Genomic DNA, 11069 nt, shown 5'->3' on the forward strand with positions numbered 1-11069 from the left:
CGATTCACGTGGTTCCTCGCGCCCTCTAAGCTGGCCATCTAAACTCACGTTAGGGACGCGGAGTAGGCGGGTCTAGTGTGATGGAAGTGGCGTATTTGGCCTGCGCCGGACGCGGAGCGGCGGTTCGTCGTACCTAGGTTCCGGCTTGCCCCTGGGAGCTGTTTCTTTTAGGGTTGGTGCTTTTGTGTCCTTCCTGAGGTTTCCAAACGAGTAATCGGCGTGTGCCTGGGAGGTGGGAGGAACGGGGTTTAATGTAGTCTTTGTACTAGATACTTCATTCTCAAGGTGTGGGCCCTAAAGCCTCGGCATCACCTGAGAATTTATTGGAAATGGAATCCTCAAGCCCAGCTCCAGACTTTCTGAACCAGAAACTTTGGGGTGGGCTTAACAATCAGTTTCGACAAGCTTTCCAGGTGATACCGATGTCCTCTCAAGTTTGAGAACTGCTTTGTATACAGTACTAATAAAAACGCTAGTAACAGTAGGAATGTAATTAAATTATAGCAGAAAGAACCTATTGGAGAGGAGATTGATTTATTTAAAATTTTGTTAAAACTTGTTTGGTTTTAATTAGATAAATCTCGCTTGATAGAAAATCTCTTAGTCTTGAATGTTAGCACAGTAGTATAAATACTTCCACTTATGAGGAGAAAGAAATATACATTAAGTATATGGTTGTGATAATACAAAAGGAGTTCAGGAAGAAAACACTAGTTTGAAGTGGGAGCCAAATGGTTTCATTGATTACCCTTTTCACTACCCTTTCTTAGACACATATCCGTGTGCATGTAATTTTATTACAGTTTAAAAAACAATTTCACAGGAAGTGTTGTTACCAAAAATAAAGTCCTAACATACAAAGAAGGAGGCAGAAAGGAACCTTCCCGGGATGGGGTGTGAGGGTTTGTTGCTGGATCCATTAAGTACGCTCTCTTCTTAAATGGGTTCGTTTGAACTGTGCCAACCTCTTGCTTTAGTTCTTTCTTGTTTTCTTCTGAAGGAGGCTTCCTTTTTGTTTGCTATATGCACCCACGTAACTTTCATAGTGAGCAGATAACCAGTAGAGGTAGAAACTAGGCCAGGTTCGTATGACTGGGATGGCATTAGACTTACAAGAATCGAAAATGCTGCAGAGGGCAGCAGTGTGCAGCTAGAAGTCAGAAGGAAGACAAACTGGAAAGAGTGAACTTTTCCTAAATTATAGTAGAGGTTTGTTTAAAATAAAATGTAGTTTTGACAACTGCTGTTATTCTAATTGTGTATTTTAAGAACAGATACCAGGAGGATCTTTTTAACAGTTGTGTAAAAATCTCAAACAAGAACTCTTGCTGAACTGCGTGGATCAGAAAACAGGAATATTCATAAGTTCTAGTTTTGATTTCTATACCATCTTGATAGTTTTGTTCTCAGGATGTTTTTATCTGTGAGACATTGATTTATTTTTGAAAGGCTATATTAAATTTTAATTCTCACAAAAAGATAGCCAGATAACATCCTAAGCCTTTTATACATACTCATTTAATTTTCACAGTGATTTTATGTGGCATTAAAGACAAAACTAGAACAATTATAAATTAAGAACTATACTTCAAATAGGCTTTCTGACTTATCTGCTCCTTTGAAGTGTCAAAATCCACTTTCATTATCTGAGTTTTCATGATTAAGTTTGCATGATTTAAAGAGCAGTATCTTAAAACCCGTAGTCGTTAAACCTGGTATTTATTTATTCAAACCTGTAAATAAAATTTAAAGACTCGAAATTGTCGCCAAAATATACAGGTATTTCCTCTCCTTAATAAAGAAAATTTAAGTATAATTATCACCTGTGAAGATGTTCTAACCCCCCCCCCTTCCCCCCCTTACAGGGCACAAGAGTATGCAATAAAATAATATATGTTAGTCAAATGTGAGACTGCTTTCTTTAGATTAGCTTTTACTGTATCCTTTCCTGACTTTAAGTAGCCCCAGATTTGTTCATATTTTTTTCTATCTTGACAGATGCCTAAGGTGATGAATTAGAGATGTATGTGTAGTCATAACTATTTCTTCAGTCATGTGTTTTGAATGCTTGTATGGAGATAAGCTGCAGGGCAAGCTACTTGATTTTTTGTGCTTATTGAGAGTTTTTGGATACAGGGCATTGAGTACATACTGTAGTGATATTCAGCAATGAAGTATGTAGAACTTTTCACAGACTTAATCATCTGGCCTCATATATCCTGGGATGATGCTTAGGTGGCATCATCTGTTTCAAGTTGATGGAAAAACAGCCTTAAATATCTGTTGGTCAGTGGAGAGGCTCAGATGTTCATCATTTATAGCCATCCTGAATTGTTTACTTAAATTTGTATTGTCTTGCTAGTCTTAGGATGTGCATATTTTCAGCTATTTGGTGTTTTACAGGTATCACTAAGGAACAAACTATATCACTAAATAAAAGAAAACATGCTACTAAAAGCAGAAAATGAGACTTCTTTCAGTTTGAAAATGATTATAATCTAAGGGTTTAGAAGCAAGGATCAGAAATAATAGTTCTTTAGAGTTATTCAGAAGTAGAATATAACAGTACTTTAACCACACATTCTTCAGTGGTATATATTCTAGGGACAAAAAGAACCCAAACACACCTGAAAAGTCACAGATTTTTTTGTGGAAACAAAGTTGAATTTGAAACACCTTTCCAGAAAGCAAAGTGCCCCCAGATTAATAGGTCAAGTCAAATGCCTGCAGAACCTAGTTTGAGGGGACTCCACTGGCCACTAAAAAGAATAATTATAATAGATTATCAAAGCATTTTTTGAAATTCATAAGTCAAGGGTAACATCTGGCTATCTTTTTATGAGAATTAAAATTTAATATAGCCTTTTAAAAATAAATTAATGTTGCACAGATAAAAGAATGGGGAAAGGGAGGTTTGTTTTTTTTTTCCTTTTTGAGTAATAGTCTCCCCGTGGTGCCCCGACTAGAGTGTTGTGGCATTACAGCTCACAGTAACCTCAAGTTCTTGGTTTCAAGCAGTCCTCTTCCCTCCGTTTTTTTTTTATTTTTAGTAGAGACAGGGTCTTGCTACTGCTCAGGCTGGTCTCGAACTCCGGAGCTCAAATAGTCCTCCTACTTTGGCCTCCCACAGTGCTAGAATTATAGACATGAGCCAGTGTGCCTGATGGGAGTTTTTCTTTATAGAAGAATACCAGCCAATAAATGTAGATGGAATGATAAAACTGGAAAAATCAACATTTGCAATCCCCAATGATTCAGACAAAGGTCATAGAAGCTAAAACCTATCAGGTAAAAGGAGGAGAAAGAAAGGGAAGATGTTTGCACAGTGTCAAAGTGCTGCCCATATTATACATATAAACTATCACCCACCACAGATTACTTAATAAATACAAAGGGAAAATCTGCCTTACTATGGAGAAATTCAGCAGTCACCAACTTAACCCACTGAACATCGCTAAGAAAGGCTCAAATAGAATTGAGCCTTTTGACACATCTTCCAGTATACAGGAAATACAGGTGTAGAAGAGGTAAAAATGTGAGGGAAGAATCAAGTCCAGAATGTGGAACATTCTTCTATTAGGAAACTGGCCTAAATTTTTCAAAAGATCAGTGTCATTAAAAAGAGTGGGGGGGGGGGCGGCGGCGCCTGTGGCTCAGTGAGTAGGGCGCCAGCCCCATATGCCGAGGGTGGCGGGTTCAAACCCAGCCCCAGCCAAACTGCAACCAAAAAATAGCCGGGCGTTGTGGCGGGCGCCTGTAGTCCCAGCTGCTCGGGAGGCTGAGGCAAGAGAATCGCGTAAGCCCAAGAGTTAGAGGTTGCTGTGAGCCGTGTGACGCCACGGCACTCTACCCGAGGGCGGTACAGTGAGACTCTGTCTCTACAAAAAACGAAAAAAAAAGAGTGGGGGACTAGGACTGTGGCTCAAAGAAGTAGGGCGCTGGCCTCACATACCAGAGGTGATGGGTTCAAACCCGGCTCCAGCCAAAAAACTGCAAAAAAAAAAAAGAGTGGGGGACTATTCTAGATTAAGAGACAAAAAGATGTCACAGTTGAGTACAATGGGTAAATCGTGACTGGATCCTGGTTTAGAAAAATAAAGCTATAAAAATTTGGGAGACACTGGGAAATTTGAATAGGAAATCAGTATTAGATGATGCTGAATTGTATTAGTTTTAATTATGGTTACTTAAGAGAATATCTTATGCTGAGCTACTTACAAGGGTGAAGTACCATAACATCTGTAACTCACCCTCAAATGGTTTGGGCAAAAAAATTACATAAAATTTTATAAAACTCACATATATATGTATACAGTTACATGTATATATGTAGAAAGAGGAAAAGAAAATGTGGCAAAAAATTATAACAGTTATTGACTCTAGATATGTATGTTCATTGTACTAGTCTTTGAACTTCTGTATGTTTCAAATTTTTCAAAAATAAAAAATACTCATAGACTGCCTACAACACCTTTTAGAATGGTTTTAGGAGTGTGTGTGTGTGTGTCTGTTTGGAAAAGTTCAGCAGATAATTGGAGGGAATTTAGAAGTTGCAGTAGCTTAACAAGCTCAAAAGTAATATAGGAGATTACAAAAGCACCTTCAAAAAAACAAAACGGTAGAAATCTGGATGGGTTCAGGCTTAAAAGGAAAGATGTGGGCAGTGAAGGCTAACCCAGTCATCAGGAGCTCTTTGAAGGCCAGGAAGGAAAGCATGATTAAAATGTGAAAGAATTACTTTGACTTCCCCTCTGGCAGGAGAGAGTCCAGTGTGCCTTGTGGTCTGACGTGATAATGGGACCTTTTTTTCATTCTTTGGCCCTGCTTAGCTTTCTCATATAATAGCTCCAGCATTGGTCTTAAGATGGTCTTTTAAATTAGGAGTTAATTGGATTTGCCTGCATCACAGTCCTCAAAAATACCCTCAGAACATTTTTTAAAAGTTATTTAAACCAAATAACCATGGATGGTAGGAGATATACATTCTCAAATGTAGAGAGAAAAAAAGAGTTACTTTTTTCAGAAACTACTTGACTCTTAACCAAAATGAGTTTTTCCCTGTCAATACTAGTGGCCCGTAACTTGACATGATCACTTTTAGCCATTTTATTAATGTAATGCCAGCAGTTCAAAAGGAAAGCCCCCATGCAGAAAGTGGAAACCTAATAAACACACGTATATGTAATAAATAAATAAATAAAAAGGAAAGCCCCCAACACTTTGAGTTTAATGCTCAAAGATTCCATTAGGGGGCAGTCAGGACACAGGCATCTTTTGATGTCTGATTTTTTTTTTTTTTTTTTTTTTTCCTCACCCAGTGATGGAGCCTGAGAGTGAAGGAACATTGCTAAGTAAATTCTGGGAGAGGTGATGGGGGAAGATAGGGAAAAATAAACCAAAAAAAAAAAAAAAAAATTATGGCTTGCAGTACCCAAATGAAGAACCACAAGTTATCTGAACTCAACTTCCATTTTGGTTCTAAAATACATGTTTTTATTTGGCCTTGCTGTGATTCTTTAATAAATTTTACTAATTCTTTTGTGTCCAAAGCCCTTTTGACTACTTGTAAACTGTTTGCAGCACTTTTTGGTTTTAGAATACAAGCTAGAACATAAATAGGAAGGGCAGCTTATTTGCTCAAAGCCCAGTACATTTATTTAATAGGTACTTTTATACTGACACCCTCATCGTATGTAATTCCTGCTTGCAAAATGCTCTTTATGATCTTGGAAGCTTTTGTAGTTGGGGTTTCCTGGGAGGAGGACTCGAAATTTCTGTGTATGAAGTTTTTTTGAGAGGTGAGAAGTGATGGCTGGGACAGGAAAGAGGGACATGAGCTGCTACGCAGTTGCAGTAGGGGTTCAATCAGTCCTGCAGGAGCTCTGGAGCTGAAATGGCCCTTCTGGAGCTGAGATGTCCAAGTCAAGGGGCCAGATCTTTATACATGTACTCACCTTATTTTCAACTGGTCAGCCAAAAGATTGAGTTGCCCCTTGTGAAATGGGCTGGGAACAATTCAGCTGAGAGTTGTCAGCCATCAGCACTCCCAACTGCTGGGAAAATGAGGACTTCAGTCCTAAAGGGGGAATCTGGGCAAAGCACCGCAGTAACTACTCACTGTAGTGGGGAAGAAGGCATATTTCTCTCGCGTCACTCTTATTTTTGGTATCTCTGACACTGCCTCTCTTGCAGAAGCACCCATATTAGAAACCGTGAAACATGTCCTTCTCGTCTTATTTTCCTCAGGTTAATACTAATGGCAAACTGCCTCAGCACTTCCTGCAGATGATATCATGTTTGGTTGAAATTGATTTCTGGTATATATGCTACAGGAGAGATTGTGTATGGGTAAACATCTCAGGTTCAAAGAATAAGCATTTCATCTGTTGATAAATACTCTGAAAATTTTTTGCATAATTGGTGATTGTTTACTCCTGTATAACAAAAGGGATTTGAGTGAATTTTATAAAAAGGGAGAGAAAAGAAGGAATAAATGATATTTCCTGAAAATGGCCTCTTTGCCGTTTGTAAATGCAGTTGACTACAAAGAAGGTTTTTTATTTATATTTTTGCCTGACATCAGTTTCTTTTGTATTCTGTGACACCGATGCTTTTCTTAAGTTTTTTTTTTTTTTAGTTTTTTCTAGTTTCAGCAGAAGGGGAAGCTTTCTTCCCTTATAGTCATTTAGCTAACTGTAAAAATGCCCCAGAAGTCTTCTGGATGTATCCCTCTCCTCCATTTCTTGTACTGCAGATCATGCTCTTACCGTTTCTCATTTGGTTTAAGAATGGGATTCCTTTCCTGCAATCTATACACCACTCTTGGCTTTCTGATTGATCTTCGAGAAACACCTATCTAAACCTGGTCACATCTACAACTTAAAATCTCAACTTGTTGGCCCACCACACAAGGCCATGGGTGATACGGCTGTGGCATTAGCCCTGGCCACACCCTACACACACAGACCTGCCTTGCCACCTTTGCCCTTGTGTCTGCTCTACCTCACATGCCTTTCCCACTTCCCTGCCTGGAAGAGTGTCTTTAAAGACCATCTGCATATGGGAACTGGTGACAGCTTACCAGCTCACAGAGGTAGAGCTTGCTTCTCTCTTCTGCTCCCTTGGTATTTTTACATTTTTATTTGTTTTTGAGACAGACTCTCAAGCTGTTGCTCTGGGTAGAGTGCTATGGTGTCATAGCTTACAGCAACCTCCAACTCTTGGGCTCAAGTGATCTTCTTGCCTCAGTTTTTCTATTTTTAGTAGAGACAGGGTCTCACTTTTGCTCAGGCTGGTATTGAACTTGTAAGCTCAAGCAATCCACCTGCCTTGGCCTCCCAGAGTGCTAGGTTACAGGTGTGAGCCACCACGCCTTGCCTGTTTTTACATTTTTAAAGAGCAACCTGGACTGTTTAGAACTGGGCTCTTCTAGACATTATATCCCAGGGGTGGTAATCACATCTTCTTCCTCTTTGCATCTTCAACACCTGGCAGGGTGTGTCTGGCATTAGTAAATACTTGATAATGTGACTGTTGGACTAAATTCAATATTCCTGAAAACACAGAGGAAGCAGATTTTCAACATAAGTGAACATTGTATTTGATTTTGGTGAATATTCTAAAGCTTTCTTGTAACTAGCATTATGATATTTTTCTAACACGGGCACATGATATTAACTTCTTCTGAAGTTTATTACCGTAGTAAGATATAAGGAGGTAATGTTCTCGGCATTTTCATAAAGGAACAAATTTTTGATTAATCCTAATTACAGCATATCTCTTGCAGGCAGTTGGAAATGATTTTTATACTCGTGTGTGCTGGTAAGGGTATAAATAGGAAAAATGAAGACTGTAATAGCAGCTTGATTAGAAGGAATTTAAGCAATGTATCTCTGGCTTATTTTTTTCAGTGTTACTGAGTGGCTGCCTAAGTTTGCAGCTTTCTCCACAGGCAAAATGAAGTAGAGACAATTAACCTGATAATCAGTAGAAGAACAAAATTCATGTAACCAAGACAAGAAAGTGGCTATGGTGCATATGATCTTGTGGTTTATGTAAGTATTGAGCACAGAACTCATGTTAATTTACTTTCTTTTGCTGTGACTTATAAAGTGACCTGAGATAAGTCACTTTACTTTTTTGTATCTTATCCTGGGGGGGCGGGGGTGATAAAAGATGGTAACATGTTTTTCTGTAGCCTCCTAAGAGAAACAAATTGATGTGAATATAAAAGCTGCTTCTAGCAACCCAGATGAAATGGCCATGGACTTTATTGATTGTTATCGATGTTCTGCTTTGACTTGGGTTTTTTTCACATTACTCTCAGATATTTATTTTGTGATCAAAGAGAAATATTTCAATATTCTTTACTGGCAGGTGGACAGCACACTGGATGGAAATCTGGTGTTTTGTTTTGTTTTTGAGACAGAGTCCCTGGCATCATCATAGCTCACAGCAACTTCAATTTCTTGGGCTCAGGTGATAATCTTGCCTTACCCTCCCCAGTAGCTGGGACTATAGGCACCCTCCATAACAACCAGCTAGTTTTCTACTTTTAGGAGAGACTGGGTCTCACTCTTATTTAGGCTGGTCTCGAACTCCTGAGCTCAAGCAATCTACCTGCCTCAGCCTCCCAAAGTGCCAGGATTACAGGCATGAGCCACCATGCCCGGCCTTGGATGGAAATCTGTATTCTGCCTCTCACTAGCTATGAAAGCTTAACTTCAGTGGCCTTCCATTTCCTTATTTTTCTTTGTAGCCCTAGAACACTGAATTTTAAATTTATAGGAAGTCAAGAAAGTTGACATTCAGTCTTCCCTGATTAATCCAGTCTATAGACAATCACTCAATCTCTCCTTCCCCTGAGTTTCTACTGTAGCATACAGTGTAAGGGCTACACAGTCTAACCCCTATTAGACTCCTGATGGTAAGTTCTAGAAAGGCAGGAGTCCATGTATGAAATCTATCTGAGACCCTTCCCCACCCACCCCAGCCAAATCCCAGGTCTCTGCATTTGATGCAAGGTAACTGAAGGAAGAAATTGCATAGGAATTCTACAGTAATCTGTAAGAGCTGTATTCCCCTTTTACTTTACAGAGAAAAAGAAGGTTATCTGCAAGGATTCCTTACATACATTCTCCACTCCAGCACACGTGCCTAAAGTTTACTGATGTTGATTCATCCTTGAAAAGATTGAAAAATATGACTGTATTAAAACTTAAATCGGGTCAATAACCAAAGACATTAAAAAGTCAGACAAGCCATAGTCCATGAAAAGATATTTACAATAAAGAATTAGTAACAAGAAGAATAATAATTTTTATAACCCTATATGTCACTAAGAAAGTAGCTGAATAGCCTAATGGAAAAATGAAAAGAAGAAAGAGGAAGAGAAATAGATGAACAGAATATTTACAAAAGAAAGAACTTTAAATGGCAATGTATATATATGTATATATAAATACTCATTGTGAATAATCAGGGATATTTCCAACAAAAACTATAGCCTCTCAGATAAGATAAAATTTAAAAGTCTGGGGAAAAAACCCAGAAAATAACAAACACAACTAATGGGAGTATATATTGTCATAACCACTCTAGAGGACAAGTTGGCATTATCTAGTAAGGTTGAAGGTGAGCATCACTAGGAGCCAGAAATTCCACTCTGAGAGAAACTTTGGTGTATGTAACAAGGCGATACATAAAAAATGTTTATTTTGATCTTATTGTTTTTAAAAATTTTCTTTCTTTTTCTTTCTGACAGGGTCTTACTTTGTTGCTTAGGCTGCAGTACCATGGTACAATCATAGCTCACAGCAGCCTTGAACCCCTGGTCTCAAGCAATCATCCTGCCTCAGCCTCCTGACTAGCTGAGACTACACATGAGCCACCATGCCTGGCTAATTTTTTACTTTTTTATAGAGATGGTGTCTCACTGTGTTGCCCAGACTGAGCTTGAATTCCTGGGCTCAATGATCCTCCTGCTTGTGCCTCCCCAAGTGTTGGTTTTCTAGCCATGAGCCACTGCATCTAGCCATAGCTTTGATTTTAAAAATAAAAGCTTTAAAATAATGACCTGAGTGTCCATCAACAGGAAAATGGAGGGGAAAGTATGGTATGTTTATGCAATAGAATTTTGAATATTGAATATAGTGTATTTATTCAATATTCTATTTATTGAATGCATTTATCCTATTGAATAAATATTCATGAAATGAGTGAAAATGTGTGAACTAGAAGTACATGTGTCAAGTACATGTGTATTCTAGTTTTGGCTCAATCTCAAAAACAATGTTAAACAAACAAAAGCAAATCATAGGATAATATGCACAATAGGAGGCTATATCTACACATTTTAAAGTCATGTAGACATACTTCATATTGTTTGTGGGATGAAAAATACCAAATTCACAACACAAACATTGTGTCTAATCATTTGTACCCATATGAAAATTTTAAAAATTAAATAAAAAAAGAAAAATACCAAATTCAGGGTAGTGGTTGTGTTTGGGGAAGAAGGAGGAGCACTGGGATCAAATGATAATACTATAGCAAGCTTTTTCACTGTGTCTATAATACTTGATTTCTTCAATAGTATCTTTAATATGTCAAAATTTTACAGACTCCTCCACGTATTTATTGAAAAATAGGTAAATTTTATACAGGCCATTTTTGTAACCCTTGGGAAAAGCTATGCTCTTCTTCAGCAAATGTGATACCACAGAGGCATAGCTTAGATGCTACATTAGTAAAAAGTGCTTCTTCCTCCAGGTGGACACAGCCCCACATCAGGGCTATGACTTGGAGAACAGAATGGCCCTCTCAGCCAGGAGTCAGTATGCGTGGCACAACAGGACATGCCAGTGCGATCATCTATAGCAGCCCTGACTCTGTGCGTGGAGCAGTTGCTTCCTCTCTTCCTTTCTTGCATCTCAGAGTGAAGGCTCCTTCCTCTTGTCTAAGGCAAACCCCTCCAGCTGGGCTGACTTTATCTCCTCCACATTGCTCTCTGCTTATTCCCTCATTCCTGCAGCTTCAGCCTTGCTTCCCTTCTAGCCCTTTCTCCCAGC

At 38.7% G+C, this 11069-nt stretch overlaps 1 long non-coding RNA gene across 1 annotated transcript; it reads left to right on the forward strand.

Moving 5' to 3' along the window:
- The first annotated feature begins 88 nt into the window (after nucleotides 1-88).
- On the forward strand, nucleotides 89-9749 carry LOC128581187 (uncharacterized). The gene is made up of 3 exons (XR_008378775.1): nucleotides 89-172; nucleotides 7911-8054; nucleotides 9097-9749. It is a non-coding gene; the product is annotated as an uncharacterized LOC128581187 (long non-coding RNA).
- Nucleotides 9750-11069: the final 1320 nt, after the last annotated feature.

Source organism: Nycticebus coucang, chromosome 3, assembly GCF_027406575.1.
Source record: "Nycticebus coucang isolate mNycCou1 chromosome 3, mNycCou1.pri, whole genome shotgun sequence".
NCBI classification, from domain to species: domain Eukaryota; kingdom Metazoa; phylum Chordata; class Mammalia; order Primates; family Lorisidae; genus Nycticebus; species Nycticebus coucang.